The 18,552-nt window shown below is 36.3% G+C and overlaps 1 protein-coding gene and 1 long non-coding RNA gene across 2 annotated transcripts in view; one reads left to right on the top strand and one right to left on the bottom strand.

Annotated features, from left to right (window-relative positions):
• Positions 1-2,451, top strand: part of LOC129514952 (uncharacterized) — a 33,568-nt gene extending 31,117 nt beyond the window's left edge. The window contains exon 3 of the long non-coding RNA XR_008665511.1: positions 2,331-2,451. This is a non-coding gene — a long non-coding RNA (uncharacterized LOC129514952). The remainder of the gene's footprint in view (positions 1-2,330) is intronic.
• Positions 1-18,552, bottom strand: part of NR6A1 (nuclear receptor subfamily 6 group A member 1) — a 218,932-nt gene that overhangs the window by 141,669 nt on the left and 58,711 nt on the right. The gene's annotated exons all lie outside the window — the stretch shown is intronic.

Here is an 18,552-nt window from a genome sequence, read left to right as displayed (position 1 = left end):
CATGCACCGGGAGCCTGACGTGGGATTCGATCCCGGGTCTCCAGGATCGCGCCCTGGGCCAAAGGCAGGCGCCAAACCGCTGCGCCACCCAGGGATCCCCATGATTAGCATTCCTAACCAAACATCAGGATTGTCCAATTTCAGGTTAGCAATGGAGAAATAACTCTAAAACGAGTAATGTCATGTATTAATAGCTTACCCAACCTATTTCATTTATGAAAGTATGAGGTAGATCTAAACATAGCTTTTCTAGAAAATATACATCCAAAAATAAAACTTTTAGGACATCATACTTTGCAAAGATTCAACTATTTGCTGGAAATAGCCAAGGAAACCAACATTTAAAAAGCATTTTCCCTAGGGGCTCCTGGATGGCTCAGTGGGTTAAGCATCTGGACTTGTTATCAGCACAAGTCTTAATCTCAGGGTTGTGAGTTCAACCCTCTGTTGGGCTCTATGCTGGGTGTGGAGCCTATATACCTACCTACAAGCAAACATACATACACATACATAATAAAAAGCATTTTTTCCTGAAAGTTCAAAATAAAAAGTTATAGAATGAATGTCTAATTACCTATAACTTACAATGTCTTAACATTATAATCTACCTGAAACAATAAACTTTATAAGAACAGACATCAAGTTTTTAAAGCATATAAAGTATATGATTAAATTTGACCCAATAAACTCAAACAGGACAGTGAAAGAAATACAAATTCTTATATTATTGAAAGTTCATCAGGGTTTCGTCATTATAAAAAAGGAAACATTGAGTCCTTCGATTACTGTTCTTGTTTATTTCATTAACTGGTTATTGCAAAACACATGCCTCTTGGCTCTCAAGGACTTTTAAAATCTCTGCCAACGCTTTTCACATACCACAATAAAATCCAAGATTCTTTTCAGCTTAATGCCCATGAATATGAACTACTGCATGATTCTGATTCCTATTTCTTTTATAACTTTACATTCCCAACTCACTTAATATATTCACTCCTTCAGCTTGGCTGAACAACAATCCTTGGTACAGAGTTACTTAGAAGAGTTGTTCATTGATTACAGATACCCTGTGAATTAATTTACCATGGAAATGTTAAGTTCTGCTTCCTGTGGGTTTGCAAAATAATCTAAAATAGTAAAATCTTAACACAAGTCATTGTAACTAGGGGATAGAAAATTCAGGTGGTAATATATGTTAAGTGTGACATATATTATGTCATATGTGACTTAAGAATATTTTAATAGATTTTGAAAAGAAAGGTCCCATTTGAAAAAAAATACTGTCGTTTGGCAGTAGGCCAATTTGCTATTTCAGTGAGTTAGCCTGCCCACCTCCTCCTGTCTTTCCCACTCATCTAAAATATCTGAAATAACCTGATACAAAGTTGCCATGTCAAAAAGTTAAATGCTGCTGGGATTCTGGGTGGCTCAGTCCATTAAGTGTCTGTCTTCGGCTCAGGTCCTGATCCCAGGGTTCTGAGATGAAGTCCTACCTCAGGCTCCCAGCTCAGCAGGGATTCTGCTTCTTCTCCCTCTGCCCTTCTCCCCTGCTCACGCTCTCTCCCCCTGACACTCACTCTCTCAAATAAAGAAATAAAATCTTAAAGAAAAAAAAGGCAAAACATTCCAAGCTGCGGAGTTTAAATTTCTTTCTACCTCTCAATTATCTGGTAAAACCTCAAGCAGCCTAAACATAAGAATGACCAAAAATTCCATATACAACTGCAATCTTTAGTGTACTTTTTTCCTCCTCCCTAATATCCAAGTAAACACTCTGGATCCAGCAGGCTTTGTAAGCACTGCCATGAAACAACACATTCTCTCAGCCTAACTTAAGGCTAGAATTAGTAGTCATAGTGCTGGGATGAGATCCAAACCAAATGGTTGCTGGGGAAGTGGGAAGGGGTGAGGAACTGTTGCAAAGTATGTTAAATTCATTCAAATATTTGTGTAACTTCTCATCTGGCAATTTCTTTTAGAAATTCTAATTGTATAAGCACAGATTTTCTAATTAATAGTTGGTATCTGCAATTGAGTACAGAACTTGATGAGGCCTAATAACTACTTTTCCAGTGATCATTGTCCAGTTATCACTGTCTGATTACATTATAGGTTAGAGCATAGGGAAAGATGTGACTACATGATGGTGACAAGCTGCAAAAGTAGCAACATTACACCAATGACAAAACTGGATGGTGAAATCTTGGTCTACAGCTTTGAGAAGTGTCTAAACAGACAGCCACCAGAGATAGTGACTCCTCTTCTCTTCCATGCTACTAATCCCTCAAATATAATCTTTTATTGAGTCTATGCTTCTTGTTTCTTTCAAGTATATCAAGAGGCCTCAAGAGGACTATGAAAACAATTACTTCTCCAACATGGAGCAATGTGGGTTTCAATATTTCGTAGAATCTCTGGAAAAGGAAAAGAGGTAAGTGAAACAGTAAAGGATAGCATGGTGAATTCTGACAAACTGAAAACCAATCTAAATCAAGAATGAAATAGACCAATTTATTAAATTTGTAGTTCCTATAACTCTTGGCTAATTTAACTCTATGTTTTTTTAACCCTTAGACTTTATCCCTGCAAATTCATTTAAAATATGCAGTGTATGCCTCAAACTTGCCTGATGATAAAAACTAAAATTAAGGACTTAAAGCAAATTAAAGGATGAGGATGATGGTGGCCTGCCCTACCATGAAAATTAATGATCTCAAACACAGTGGGAAATACCCCTGTCATTCTAGAAACCTGCCTTCACTCTGCTCTAGTTTTTCAAGTCTATGAAAAGCATTCTTCTTAGAATGCAATGAATTTAAGCAATGGTATTATGTAAACATCTAATGGCTTGGAGCAGAAGTCAGTATTTTTTTTAAAGTCTGAACATACATCCAAATGGTATAAGGTACCAACATCTCTTCATACTATCAGACCAAGGGGAAAACTGTTTAAATTAAACACATTAAAGAGTTTTTAAACTACTACACAGTAACAGTTGTTTGATTTTTTTGTTGTCATTTGTATACAATTCACTGTCATAACACTGAGAACTCAATAAAGCTGGCTAGCTGGAGTGTTGTGACAGAGGGTGAAATAATTAAATTGACATAGAATGTAAACAGTTTACATTCAAACCAAATTTTCAGAGCCTGATTTTTTTTTTAAATGTGTACCATTTGGCTCCTTTGAAAATGAATTTGAAGAGAGTCAACCTTTAATATTTAAACTCAAAGCAAATGACAATAACTATCCCTGATTAAAGATTAACCTTAATTCAGCCAGGAGTTCTGCAAGCCTTTCTTCAACTGAGCACTCACTCCTCAATCCCTCCCATAATAAAATCCTACGTTCTGAAACCCTCCATCTCTATTCATATAATTAATTCATTTTCCAGATTTTTAATCAAGGACCTTCAGTAGCCAATAAAAAATAACCCTCATGGCATGTCTATAATGTACCAATACTCTTTATACCAAAGGCAAAGACACTTGACATTTTAGTTACTGTGACCGTACAGAGGAGAAATAGAGGCTTTCTACTAGGTGATGGGGTTTTTGTTTTTGTTTTTTCAATATGGAAAATAACTTGTAGACTACCACTAAATCTCTGTGGTAACTTAGTGATCCAGGATCTCAGCCAGAGAGATTACCAATTACGAAGGTCAATTTTTTCATCTTCTTTATGAAATATTTCACCTACAGACCCACCTACTCTTCATACAGGCAAACAAGGAGAAAGAGTTTACTCGTTCAATATAGCTCTCACTGAAGATGCTACTCTCAGATATAGAACAATAAGTTTTGTGGTGAACAAGGAAGAGGTGATATGATCAGTTAGCTGCACATTCATAAAGTCCAGTATTCAAGTTCTGGCTTATAACTGTGACTCCTGGCTATGTAACTGCGCAAATCATTTAATCTAAGACTCAGTTTTTTCATGAAGTACAAATGGGTTGTTTTGAGTTTCATGAGATAAAAATACACAAATCTCAGCACATAATAGAGTCCACAATATGTGTTAATTTCTTTCTTATCCATGTCCTTTAATAATGAACCTACTATAAAATGAGGCACTTGACATTTTCAGAATTAAAAAATAATACCACTCAAAGCCATTTTCTCAGCCATCCATTGGAGACTGCTTGTATAAATAACTACAGTCTCGCAAGTTCATTAAGTTCATTGGCTCTCTGCTGTACACAAATTGATTTCATAATCTAAATACTCTCAAGTTGAAACCTGGAAAAGAGTATGAGTGCCTCTATAAGCAGTGGTTTCACTGCTCATTGGCTCCTGGAACATGGGTACAGGCTGAAGAAGGGCTGCCACGGCCAGAACCCAGCCTTCAGAGGACTCCAAGGAACATTCAACGCTGTCGGTGAGTTTGGGATTTGAAAAAACCACCGACCGTTGACTGTACCTTGGGGTCCTTACAAACAACACTACATTTCCTGAAGCAAAGGAGCAGGCTGTACCTTCATATGTCACACAGGATCACCAGAACCAGTCCTGCTGCCTATCCCCCAAAGGTGGTCCAGTGAATTTTTTAAGAGCTCGCCCTATTTCTATTGCCCATCGTTCCTTCCTTTTTGTTGTGTTCTTAACAAATAAGCGTTTCGTTTTAACAAGATAAGGAGAACTCCACTATAATACTTAATGTACTTAAAAATGTCTCCTAGAAATATGCAACTCTGGTGAGAAATAGGATATAGCAAGGAGAAAGATTAAAAATATATATTGATCTTGAGCAAAATCCAATTAAGTATTTTACACCCATTTCTCCCACATCCCCTCAAAACTTTAATTAAGGGCAAGAGAAGGATTTAATAAGCAAAGTAGCATACAACTATCTAACGTCTAGCCCTTATCACAATCTACCTCCAATTACAGTTAATATGGTTAAGTTTTGACAACCCTATTAGAATACGAGCTGTTTGAAAGCAACTATTGCCTATTTCTATCCACACATATGCTTATTCAAATATTTGTTAAATTCAAGAAAAAGTCAGGTCTGGAGTCAGATATCTGGGAAGAATCTTGGTTCAACTCCTTAACTAGCTATGTGACTACAGGCAAGTACCTGAGTTTCCATTTTTTTCATGTATAAAATGGGAGATAATAAGAACACTTAACCTCATGGAGTTTTGATATTCAATGAGATTAATACATAAAGTGCTCTGCACCATTCTGAGCACACGGCAAATATTCAGTATACATAACTACTATTATTATTTAACCCAAAACATATCCTGTGCTAATTTACCTAGAAAAGCACTCATATTTCTCAGTCCAAAACAGAGAGAAAGAGTCAGGACCCTTGACTCTTGTTTACATCTACCAGGTATGCAAGAACTGCCTGTGTGGTCACAGAGCTTTCTATTAGCTTCTCCACAAGTTCCTTCCATTCTCTGAACCATAGTTTCTTGTCTTAAAGACTCTCTCAGCTCCAGTATCAATGTTAGCTATCATTATGTGGACCCTCAATCATTGGTTACCAAGAGACATACCAGACCCAGACCTCAAAGAACCCATGTGGAAAGAAGAGCCAGGAATTCAGGAGGGCCAAGATGGAAACACTGATGGCTGCACTCAACATTCATTGCTGTCGGTGGGTTTGAGTCTGAATCAACTCACTGATCAATGAATGCAAACTGCGGACCAAACAACCCAAGGGAAGCAAAAGCTGAGTCACCTGAGTGCATCAGTTACTGTGCTGGGTGGAAGCTGATGCTGTCTCCAATACACCAGCTAAAGCCTCTCTTGCTCTCTTTTGTTCTTAATATGAAATAAGCACTCTAAATTCCTAGTGCTTTTCTTTTTCTTATTTTTAGAAGATGTTCTAGAGTTAAAGAAATTATATATAAAGATTTTATTTATTCATGAGAGATACACACACAGAGAGAGGCAGAGACGAGCTCATTTTATATTTACTGCTGTACAATCTTTTTCACTCAGCTATACTAGACTACTAGACAGCTATTATAAATAGCCTTCTGCAACAATCTTGTCATATTTGTACTGGTTCTTTTAAATGACTATATACTATGCCTTAGTATGAATGCCCTGGTTATTATTATTCAGATATGCTTAATCTCTTTTGACTCAAACTATGAGGCCCATTCATTCCAACTTTTGCAAACCATGTCCCTCAAACAAGAAAATAACCTAAGTGAAATGGGAAATGCACATTTTTCTAAACAAAATGTAAAATATAGTACCATTTCTGACTTCTGTAACATAAAATGAGATGAGCCACTAAATCTTTCATGATAATGACAGGAAAACAAAGGCTTTGGTCACCCATAATTTAATCATACACATAAGTCTAAGAGAAGGGATCCCTGGGTGGCGCAGCGGTTTGGCGCCTGCCTTTGGCCCAGGGCACGATCCTGGAGACCCAGGATCGGATCCCACATCGGGCTCCCAGTGCATGGAGCCTGCTTCTCCCTCTGCCTGTGTCTCTGCCTCTCTCTCTCTCTCTGTGTGTGTGACTATCAAAAAAAAAAAAAAAGTCTAAGAGAAAAACAGATTCTCACAGCAAAGTCAAACTAAATAAAGCAGTAGGAAAAGTGACTTATCAGGTTAGCCTTCCAAAATCAGGGATAGAAAGGAAGTAGAAGTGCAGAAGTACAGGTAGTAGACAAGAACTAAAAAGGAAAATCAAAGGCAAGAGAAAAATTAAAAAAAAAATGACAAGAATTCAGGGAAAACAAAGGGTTCAGGCTAGTGTTTCCCAATCTGGTTGTATATCAGAATCATTTAGAGTGCTTTAAAAATTGTACATTTCTATATATATGACAGATATAGGGTCCTAGAATCTGTATTCTTTGTTTTAAAAAAAGATTTCATTTATTTATTCATGAGAGACACACACAGAGAGAGAGGCAGAGACACAGGCAAAGGGGGAAGCAGGCTCCATGCAGGGAGCCTGACATGGGACTCAATCCCAAGTCTCCAGGATCACGCCCTGGACTGAAGGCGGCGGTAAACCGCTGAGCTACGGGGGCTGCCCTAGAATCTGTATTCTAACAAGCATTCTAGTGATTATTTTTCACCCACCAATTACTTTCAAATTTTCTGAAAACATTAGAAAAGACTGTCCAACATGTTCTTTGAAAAATGTACCTGCAGCATAAGCATGCCACTTACTTATTTACACAGAGAATCAATAGTCTTTAAATATGCCAATAAAAAATAACACATTTCAGTCGCCAAAATCCTATGTAGTTTCTCTTGGATAAAACTAAATGCTACAGGAAGGGAAACAGTTATGTGTTTAAGGGTATTTTTTGCCACTAAGTCTGTAAATAAACACTCGCAACGGAGAATACCTGTGGCATGTACAGGGAACATAAGCAGAATAGTTCAGAGATTGTGTTAGGGAGTCATGAAGAACAGCACTGAAAAGGTAGAAGGACAAATGACAGAAGACCTTGTGAGCCAGGCAGAAATATTCAGAATTAGTGCAACAAGGAGCCACTTTAAGCACTGAGCTCCAAAAAGAGATAATGAAAGCAAGACTTTGGGAAGACTGACCAAGTATATGAAGCAGAAGGAAAGGAAGAGAAATGTGAAAAGAGACAGAGTCAGAGACAGAGAGAGAGAGATGTTCCACAAATGAAATGAACTAAAACTGAGGTTGCAGGAGTGGAAAGAAAATAGAAAGGATATCTCCAAAAGGCATTTTTCTTTTGTTTTTGGTAATTTTCTGTTTTTCCAAATAGATTTGTTTTCTTTTTTGGTACTATGTAGTCACTGAAAAAGTAATTCAAAAGAGAGAAAATTAAGGTCCACTAACTGGCCCCTCTCACATCATCCTGTTGCGTGTATAATACCCATCCTGTTGCGTGTTTAGCACTGCCTGCAGCCCAGGGCATGATCCTGGAGACCCTGGATGGAGTCCCATGTCAGACTCTCTGCATGGTGCCTGCTTCTCTCTCTGCCTGTGTCTCTGCCTCTCTCTGTGTGTCTCTATGAATAAATAAAGTCTTAAAAAAAATACCCTCCCATATATAAATATCAGAAATGTTGAAAATACACATATCTGTAGTTAGAGAAAATAGCCCAAACTATACATATTGTACTGGAAGCTTTTTTCACTTAAAATATTGTGGCCATCTTTCTAGATCAATAGACCAGATTCACCTTCCAAGGAATCAGCTTAAACAGAAAAGATATCAAGGAGTTAAAAATGGTGCCTAACTTTCTTGACTAGATTAGGAGCCTGGAATGCACTAATGAACAATTTCAAAATGGAAAAAAGAGAAGTTCATTTTTTGAAAAGAGGATGCACATTTGTGATTTACAAGCATAAAGCTAAGAGTGAATAAGCTAAGTACAGAAAGAAAAAGAATTTTATTTTATCGAACACAAACCATGCACCTGGACTGCAAAAGAAGCCAGGAGATGTGGAGGGAACAGATGTGTCTCTGCCTCTCTCTGTGTCTCTCATGAATAAAAATATAAATAAAATATTTATAAATGAATGAAAGAACAGCTACTGATAAGTGTTGTAGAGAACAATCTTGGAGTGATAGTCACAGAAGAAAATAGATTTCTGGAAAGGTAGTGGTGAAGAGTGGTGAAGAGCTTGAGCTAAGTAAGGGTAAAAATTCCTGCTACGTGACTTATCAACTATGTAAACATGGACAAGTCACTTACCTTGAAATCTGTCTCATCTGTAAATAGGAGATATGGTAACAGTATTTGCTTCACAAGGCTACTTGAGAAGAACACATGTAAATTATTTCACACAGAGCCTGACACAACAAAATACTAAAATTGCGTGTATGTGCACAGACACACACATGCACAAGCAAACACCGGCTGATAGGAAGTAAAAAGCAGACTGGAAGCAAAAATGTTAATCACTGAAATCTCTAAGTTGTAGAATTAAAAGTGATTTTTATGTTTATTATTTAGAACTCATCTATGTCTTCCAAGTGTTTAGCAATAAGCATAAACTATTTAAACCATTAAGAAAAATTATTTTTAAATGTCTTTTCTTTAAAAGCAAAGATTTATTTTATTTATTTATTCATGAGAGACACACAGAGAGAGAGAGGCAGAGACACAGGCAGAGGGAGAAATAGGCTCCATGCAGGAAGCCCAATGTGAGACTGGATCCTGGGACTTCAGGATCACGCCCTGAGCCAAAGGCAGATGCTCAACCGCTGAGCCACTCAGGCATCCCTAAAAGCAAAGATGTGTTTTAGATATCTGCAAGATCTACCTATGTTTGGCTGAAAAGCAGATGGAAGAATCCACAGTGGAAAAGGAAGAAAAGATGGACTATTTTCATCAAGACAGGGAACCTGTAGAAAGCACAGCTACAAAGATAGTAGAAAGTGACAGGCTCCAGATCCATGTGGATGTGGTCATTTTGACACATCAGCCTACTTCTGTTCTCTCAGGCTGTATCTCAATAGGACCCAGCTGGATCTTGTGATCTTGTATCTTGGCAAGGAGCCTGGCATGGAGTAGACACTCAGTACATGTTTGTCAAATGAATTTCCTTACGATCTCTGGCACAGTTATATTTATAACTCAGGAAGTGGTCTGCTCTTTCAACCAAGTACTGGATACCTTTAAACCATCTGTGCCATGATTACAGTTCCAACCCAGGTATAATTTTAATAACTACCAGGTTATCGGGTATGTCCTTGATTAGTATACTTGCTATAGAATCCTTTTCTTCAGACTAAATCTACTGACAACATGTACAATCAGTCAAAATCACATCCCACTCTGCTCCTCTTTCCGGTGAACAGGTGTAAAACAGGAGTTTAAAAGAAGTGGTTTAGGATAAGGAGTCAGAAAACTTGAATTTAATGGGACACGTGAGTGGCTCAGAGGTTGAGCATCTGCCTTTGACTCAGGGCCTGATCCCAGTCCAGGGATAGAATCCCACATCGGGCTCCCCGCAGAGAGGCTGCTTCTTCCTCAGCCTGTGTCTCTGTCTCTCATGAATAAATAAATAAAATCTTAAAAAAAAAAATTTGAATTTAAATCCAACTCTGTCACAGTTGTGTGCTCTTAGACAACTGAGTCACTCTGTAAGCCTTCCTTCTCTGTAAAATGGAGACTAAGGATACCTCTCTTATCTCACAGGATTATTTTGAGGTCTCAGCAAAAAAACCAAAACAAACAAACAAAACAGTGAAAATGCACTACGAATAGCACATAGCAATATAACCCAAAGCATACTAGTATGTGATGGTTCCACTCCACGGGCTCTCCTCTTTCAGTAGACAGGATCTTCATTCCTCAAATTCTCACCTGCTTCTCAATCAGCAGCACATATTTGCAAGATGTCTAGCTGGGACTGATCTATAACCTGGTGCTGAAAGAAGGCATTTTTCTGTATCATCTGCCTAAATAGTCCATGAGAGCCACATTCCAAACAGTTGAGTCAGTTCTCCCAAACAAAGAGAAAGGTCTTTCTGATGGACTTTTATGAAGCAGGGCACAGGGTAAGGCTTTGGGAACAGGGATGGTATATGTCTCCAAGTGAAAGACTAATCTGAGATATCACACAAATCAATAGGACATCACTTAAAACCATTTTCTCCAAAAATCCCACAAAACACTGGTTTATCCAAAAGTCTCCAACTAATCTTAAGTACTTTTTAGTTTTACAGTTTTATCTAGGTTTAATTTGTATACCATAAAATGAATCCATTGTAAATGTACAATTCAATGACTTCTATTTACTCATTTGTAGAATTGTGCAACTATCACTGCAATCCAATTTTAGAACAGTATCCCTGCAAAACTCCCTTTGAGCCTGTGTCCAATCAATCTCCACTCCTACCTTTAGACCCAACCATTGATTTGCATCCTGTCTCTATAAATTAGCCTTTTCTAGATATTTCATATAAATAGAATCATGTAAAATGTAGTCTTTTGAGTCTGATTTCTTTCACTTAGCATATTTTTGAAGTGTATTCCTGTTGTAGCATATGTTAGTAGTTCATTCTTTTTTACTGTTGAATAGCATTCCATTATATGGATATTCCACACTTTGTTTATGCCTTTACCAGCTAATGGACATTTGGATTGTTTCTAGATTTTGGCTATTATAAATAATGCTGCTATAAATGTTCATATACAAGTTTTTGTGTAGACATACATTTATATGTCTCTTGGGTAGATACCTAGGAATGAAACTGCTGCATCATATGGTAAGTTTCTATTTAACTTTTTTTTTTTTAAGAGATAGAGTAGGGAGGGAAGGGCAGAGGGAGAGAGAGAGAATCTTAAGCAGGCTCCATACCCAATGTGGAGCATGACACAGGGCTCAATCTCACACACTGAAATCACAATTTGAGCCAAAATCAAGAATCAGATGCTTAACTGACTGAGCCACCCAGGCGCCCCTATGTTTAACCTAATGATATTGCCAAACTGACTTCTAAAGTGACTATACCTATAAGACAGACAAATTCTGGCATGACAGAATGGTGATTATAGTTAATAAGACTAAAGTAATATTAAGCTATAAAATACTAAAGTATAATATATTTTAAAGTTGGCAAGAGGACAGATCTAAAATATTCATCACAAAAAAGAAAGGGTCATTACATGACATGATGAAGAGGTTAGCTAATGCTATAGTGGTAATCATTTTGTAATATGTAAGGATACGGAGTCAACTCATTGGACACCTTAAATTTATACAACGTTACTTGTCAATGATACCTACATAAAGCTGGAAAAAAATATTCCCTATATTAGTATTTGGATTGAAAGTAAAGCATGTTACCAGTGATGATGTTTTCTAGCTGCCCAAAATATTCTTATACAGTTTTGTATTATTTACTTTGTAAAAACTCAAGATATGATTTCAGAGAAATAAAAGTCAAATCAAATAAAAAATAAAAAAATAAAGTGACTATACCATTTTATATTCTCATAGCAATGCACAAGGTTTCCAGTTCCTATACATCCTTACCAACACATTTTTATAGTTTTTTTGACGACAGCCACTCCAGAAGGTATATAGTAGAAATTCATTATGAATTTAACTTGATTTCCCTAATAATTAACAGGATGTTAAACATCTTTTTTAGGTGATAAAATAAATGTCTGTTCTTTTCTCATGTTTTTGTTTTTTCATTTATTTTTATTGTAATAACATTTTAAACATTTTTGAGTGTACAATTCAGTGGCATTAAATTCAAAAGGCTGTGCAACCACCACCACTATCCACTTCCAGAATATTTTCAAAATTTACCCATTAAATAACTATCCATTCCACACTTTGACCACTTCCCCTAGTCTACTCTCTGTCTCTATGAATTTGCCTAGTTATTGCATGTAAATGGGAGTCCTACAACAAAAAGTAATTTTTATTTAAAAAAATAAGTTTTAAAACCAGCTTGTTTGTCTTCTGATTTGTAAGATCTTGTTCTTTATATGTTTTGGACACTCCTTTATCAGATATGCAAATCTTTATCTCTGGAGCTTGTCTTTTCACTTTTTTAATCATGTCTTTTGAAATGCAAAAGTTTTTACATTTTAATGAAGCCAACTTATCAAATTTTTCTTTAATAGCTTTTGCCACTGGTGAGGACACCCAAAGTCACAGGTATTCTTCAAGACATTTCGTAGTTTTGGGCAGCCCCAGTGGCGCAGCGGTTTGGCGCAGCCTGCAGCCTGGGGTGCAATCCTGGAGACCCAGGATCGAGTCCCACATCAGGCTCCCTGCATGGAGCCTGCTTCTCCCTCTGCCTGTGTCTCTGCCTCTCTCTCTGCGTCAATGAATAAATAAATAAAATCTTAAAAAAAAAAAAGAAATTTCGTAGTTTTAAATTTATGTGTATGATCCACTTTGAGTTAATTTTTTGTCTAGTATAAATTAAAGGCCTAAGTTTTTTTTTTTTTTTTGCATGCTGATACCCAATTTCCCAGCATCATTTGCTGAAAAAACTACTCCCCCCCTACCCTGCTGAATTGTCTTAGCACCTGTGTCAAAAATCAACTCACCATATATGTAAGGATATATTTCTGAACCCTCAACCCAGTTCTAGTACCCATCCTTAAACCAATATATCACACTGTCTTGATTATAATTACTTTATGGTAGTTTCTGAAATCATGCTTTCTCAAAATTTCATTGGCTACTCTACTTCAGGACCTTTGCATCTCCACAGAAATTTTAGGTTTACATTTCTTTAAAGTATTCAGTTGGGGCAGCTCGGGTGGCTCAGAGTTTGGGCACCTGCCTTTGGCCCAGGGTATGACCCTGGAGACCCTGGATCGAGTCCCACATCGGGCTCCCTGCATGGAGCCTGCTTCTCCCTCTGCCTGTGTGTCTCTGCCTCTCTCTCTCTGTCTAATGAATAAATAAATAAAATCTTAAAAAAAAAGTATTCAGTTGGAATTTTTTTGTAGAGAGATTACATTGAATCTGTACATCAAATTGAGGATAATTATCATTTTAACAACGTTTAGACTTGTAGTCCATGAAGATGGAATGTCTCTCCACTTTTTTAGTTCTTTTAAAACTTCTCTCAATAATATTTTAGATTTTCATGTACAAAAAGATTTTCATGTATTTTAGATTTACATGTACATTTCTTATTACTTCTTTTGTTAAATTTATTCCTATGTATGTTATTCTTTTGATGCCAATCATGAATCGAATTCTTTTCCTTACTTTCATTTCTGGATTGTTGCTAGTATACAAAAAAAAAAAAGATTTTTGTGTATTGATCTGGTATCCTGTAACCTTGCTTAAACTCAGATCTGTTTTTGCTTTTTTTGTGAATTACTTAGGTATATATAGAGGATTAGGTCTATGTATAAAACATTTTTAACTCTTTCCAATTTAGATGCCTCCCCCCACTCCCCCACCCCATTGCACTAAGAGTGGACTTACGAGTGGATATTCTTGGGACGCCTGGGTAGCTCAGTGGTTGACCTTCTGCTTTTGGCTCGGGACGTGATCCTGGAGTCCTGGGATTGAGTCCCACATCAGGCTTCCCACATGGAGCCTGCTTCTCCCTCTGCCTGTCTCTGCCTGCCTATGTGTCTCTCATGAATAAATAAATAAAATCTTAAAAAAAAAAGAGTGGATATTCTTACCTGCCTTGTTCCCAATTTTAGAAGAGCCTTCATATTTCACCATTAAGTATTACATTAGCTTTAGGATTTTCACAGATGCCCCTTATCAAGGTGAAATTGCCTACTCTTCCTGGTTTGTTGTTAGATTTTGTCAGGAAGGAGTGTTGGATTACATCAAATGCTTTTTCTGTGTCTACCGAGATGATCATGTGGGATTTTCTTTAAAAACTTTTTATTAGGGGGGAATCCCTGGGTGGCTCAGCGGTTTGTCGCCTGCCTTTGGACTAGGGCGTGATCCTGGAGACTGGGGATCATGTCCCACGTTAGGCTTCCTGCATGGAGCCTGCTTCTCCCTCTGCCTCTGTCTGTGCCTCTGTCTGTGCCTCTCATGAATAAATAAATAAAATCTTAAAAAAAAGAAGTGACTGAGTCTAACCAAGTTGTGGGGTAAAAACTACTTAAAAAAAAAAAAAAACTTTTATTAGGGGACACCTGGGTGGTTCAGCGGTTAAGTGTCTGCCTTCCGGCTCAGGGTGCGATCCTGGAGTCCAGGGTCGAGTCCCACATCAAGTCCCACATCGGGCTCCCCACATGAAGCCTACTTCTCCCTCTGCCTATGTCTCTGCCTCTCTCTCTCTGTCTCTCATGAATAAATAAATAAATCTAAAAAGACACCTTTTATCAGTATGGTTTATTATATGATAGCAAACTATGACCTGTGAACTAGCTATTTTGGTAAAGTTTTACTTAAATATAGGCACATCCACTTATTTAAATTTACATATTGTCTACGGCTGTTTTTGTAGTATAACAGCAGAGCTAAGTAGTTTCAACAGAAACCGTAATGGTCCAAAAGCCTAAAATATTTACCAACTAGCCTTTTAAGAGAACATCTGCTGACCCTTGGCATGTTTATGTTGGTATACACATTTTAATCCAATCTTGCATGCCTGGGATAACACCCAATTGATCATGGTATATAATCCATTTTCTATGTTGCTAAATTATTTAGCTAATATTTTATTAAAGATTATTGTGTCTATGTTCATAAAGGATACTGTTCTGCAGTTTTCTTATATCTTTGTCTGGCTTTGTTATCAGGGGAATTGGGTCCTCATAAAATGAGTTGCCACGTGTTCCTTCCTCTTCTACTTTTCTAAAAGTTTGTGAAGGATTAGTTTTAGTGCTTCTTTAAATGTTTGACAGAATTCACCACTGAAGCCACTAAGCCTGGGGTTCTTTCGCAGTAAGATTTTTAATTACTGATTCATTTTCTTTCATTGTTACAGATACAGAAAACGTTTCTTTAATTGTTAATTCGCCAATGAAGCCACTGGGCCTGGGCTTCTCTTTGCAGTAAGGTTTTTAATTACTGGTTTAATTCTTTAGTTGTTATAGATCTATTCATTTTATTTCCTCTGGAGTTAGTTTTAGTAATTTGTGCCTTAGGCATTTGTGTCTAGGCATTTGTCCACTCCATTTAAATTGTCTAATTTGTTGAGAAAAAGTTATTCATAATTTTCTCTTACAATCTTTTTTATTTCTTTGAAGTGGTTTCCTTGCTAAAGTCAATTAGTTCTATTTGTTTCTAGTCTGTTGTGAATTACTTAAAAATGGCATTATATCATCTATGTATAAAGACAGTTTTATTTTTAATTCTTTATTTAATGATTTTATTTAAAAAAATAGCTGTCCCACGTCATAGTTTGCTGACCTCTATATCATTCCATATTAATATTTTCTTAAAATCCCAAAATGATCATCTTGATTTGGGGTTTATCTAGTTTTTTTTCTTTAAGATTTATTTGGTAGAGGGAGATTGAGAGGAAAACTTAAGCAGATTCCATGTAGACTGTGAAGCCCTATGCCAGCCAGGCTCAATCTCACCTTCCTGAGATCACAACATGAGCCAAAATCAAGAGTCAGATGCTTAACGAACTGCACCACCCAGGCACCCCATCTTTATCTAGTGTGGTACAAGGTGGAAGCTTAGGTTAATGCTTGAGACCCTTTCTTCTTTCCTCATATAGTTGTAAATTTAAAAGCTATAAAATTTCCTATAAGCACTGTTTTAGCTGCATTCAATGAAATATTTTCCTTTTCATTTAGTCAAACATTTGCCTCCATTTAGTCTATATTTGCCTTAGGATTTCTTCTTTGACCTATGGGTTATTTGTAAGTAATTTGGTTTAATTTCAAATATTTGGAGATATCCTAAATATCTTTCTGTTACAGATCTCTAATTCTGTTGTGGTCATAAAATGTATCTTGTAGGATTTCAATCTGTAAAAATAATTAAGACTTATTTTATGGCCCAGAATATTCTTAAACTGTTCCATGTACACTCAAAAAAAAATGTATATTAAAAAAATGTATATTCTGCATAGAGTATTCAATAAATGAGTTGGTTGCCTGCGTTGTCTTCTATAACCTTGCTAATTTTGTCTAGTTCTTCTATCAATTATTGAGAGTACTGAAATCTATATTGAGTTTATCTCTCTTAATTCCTGTTTTTGTTTCAGATATTCTGGTGCTGTTAGGTATATTTTTATAATTGTTATATTTTCGTTTATTGACTCTTTTGTCCTTATGAAATGTCCCTCTTTCTCTAGTGTTATTTCTTAAACTATATTTTATATGTTATTAATATAGTCACTCCAGCTCTCCTATGGTTACTGTTTGTATGATCTATTTTTTAGCATCTTTTTACTTTTAACCTATTTGTGTCTTTAAATCTAGAGTATGTCTCTTATTGACAGCATAAATTTGCATCTTGCTTTTTTATCCAGATTGACAATACCTACACCTTTTGAATAGGCAGTTAGTCCATTCACATTTGATATAATTTTTGACATGGCTGGATTTATGTATACTATTTTACTGGTTTTGTTTCATGTCTTTGTCTTTAACCTCTTTTCCTCCATTACTATCTTTTTGTGTGTGAAATATTTCTATATATATATATACCATTTTAATCCCTATATTGACTTTTTCACAATTATTTTTTGTTCTTTTCTTTGTGGTTGCTCTAGATATCACAATATGCATCTTTTACTTATCACAATCTAACTTAACTCCAGGAAATACAGAAATTTGCTCCAATATATCTCCTATTCCAGCTCTTTTCTGTTTTTACTATATATGTGTCATAAACTCAGTAATATGGTATTATAATTATTGCTTTAATCTTAAAAATTAACAGAATAAGAAAAATAGTTATATTTACCTATATACTTACCATTTCCAATGTTCTTCGTTCTTCTTATGGATTCAAGTGACCATCTGCTGTCACTTCCTTTCAGCTTTAAGGACTTCCATTAGTATTTTAAGGCAGGTCTGCTATCAACAAATCCTCTCCCCTTTTTATGTGGAAATGTCTTTATTTTGCCTTTATTTCTGAAGAAGAGTTTTGCTAGATAAAGAAATCTTGGTTAATGTTTTTTTCTCCACGTGTTTACTATGTCATCCCACTCTTCAGATTTCCTTGCTTCTGATGAGAAGGCGGCCATAATTCTAGTGTTATTCCCTTGTATGTGATTAATCATTCTGTTCTTGCTGTTTTCAAGATTTTTCTCTTTGTCTTACAACAATTTGACTCTGATATGGGTTTATCATGCTTGGGTTTATCAAGCTTCTTGGATCTGTAGACGAATGCTTCTCCTCAAATGTGGAAAGCAAATTTTGGGCACTATTTCTTCTAATAATCTTTTCTGCTGCTCTCTCACTCCTCTCCTTTTATGTATGTATACTCTTAGGTATATATCTGATGTTGTCCCACAGATCTCAGAGGCTCTGTTCATTGTTCAAGCTTTTTTCTGTTCTTTATAATTATTGACCTAACGGCCTATTGGTGACAAGTTCACCAATAATCTTTCTTCTGCCATCTTAAATCTGTTGAGTCCATCCTAGTTAATTTTTCAATTCAGTTATAATTTTCAAATCAAGCACTTTCATTTTCTCTTAAAATTTCTCTTTGAGATTCTCTATTCATTGAGTCATTATGTTTCCTTTAATCCTTTATAAAAAGGATTCCCTTTATTTCACTGAAACATCTATAATAGAGGCTTTGAAGTCTCTGTGTGCCAGATCCTGCATTTGAGATCACTAAAGATAGTTTCTACTGACTGATTTTCCTCTCTGAGTATAGGTTATTTTGCATGTCTTAAATTTTAACTTTTCTGTTGAATACTAAACATTTAAAGTAAGGTACTACTGACAACTGTAGATTCTGAATTTTTCCCAATTAAGGTTTTGTGATGATGGTGGGATTTTGTTTTTGTTTTTACCAACTTTTCAGGAATAAATTTGTAAAATCTTTCTCTCCTACAACGTATGGTGCCTGATGGCTCAGGATTTTTTCCCTTGTTTTTATTTTGAAGCCTGGCTTCTAAGCATTGCCCCTCTATCTGCATAACTTACTGACTGGCCAGAGGTGGTGCTCACCTTGAGCCCTTTTATTCTGTTGATGGACCTGTGGTTGGGATAG

This window comes from Nyctereutes procyonoides, unplaced genomic scaffold (genome assembly GCF_905146905.1).
Source record: "Nyctereutes procyonoides isolate TBG_1078 unplaced genomic scaffold, NYPRO_anot_genome, whole genome shotgun sequence".
Classification (NCBI taxonomy): Eukaryota; Metazoa; Chordata; class Mammalia; order Carnivora; family Canidae; genus Nyctereutes; species Nyctereutes procyonoides.
This window is presented reverse-complemented; position numbering and strand designations above follow the sequence as displayed.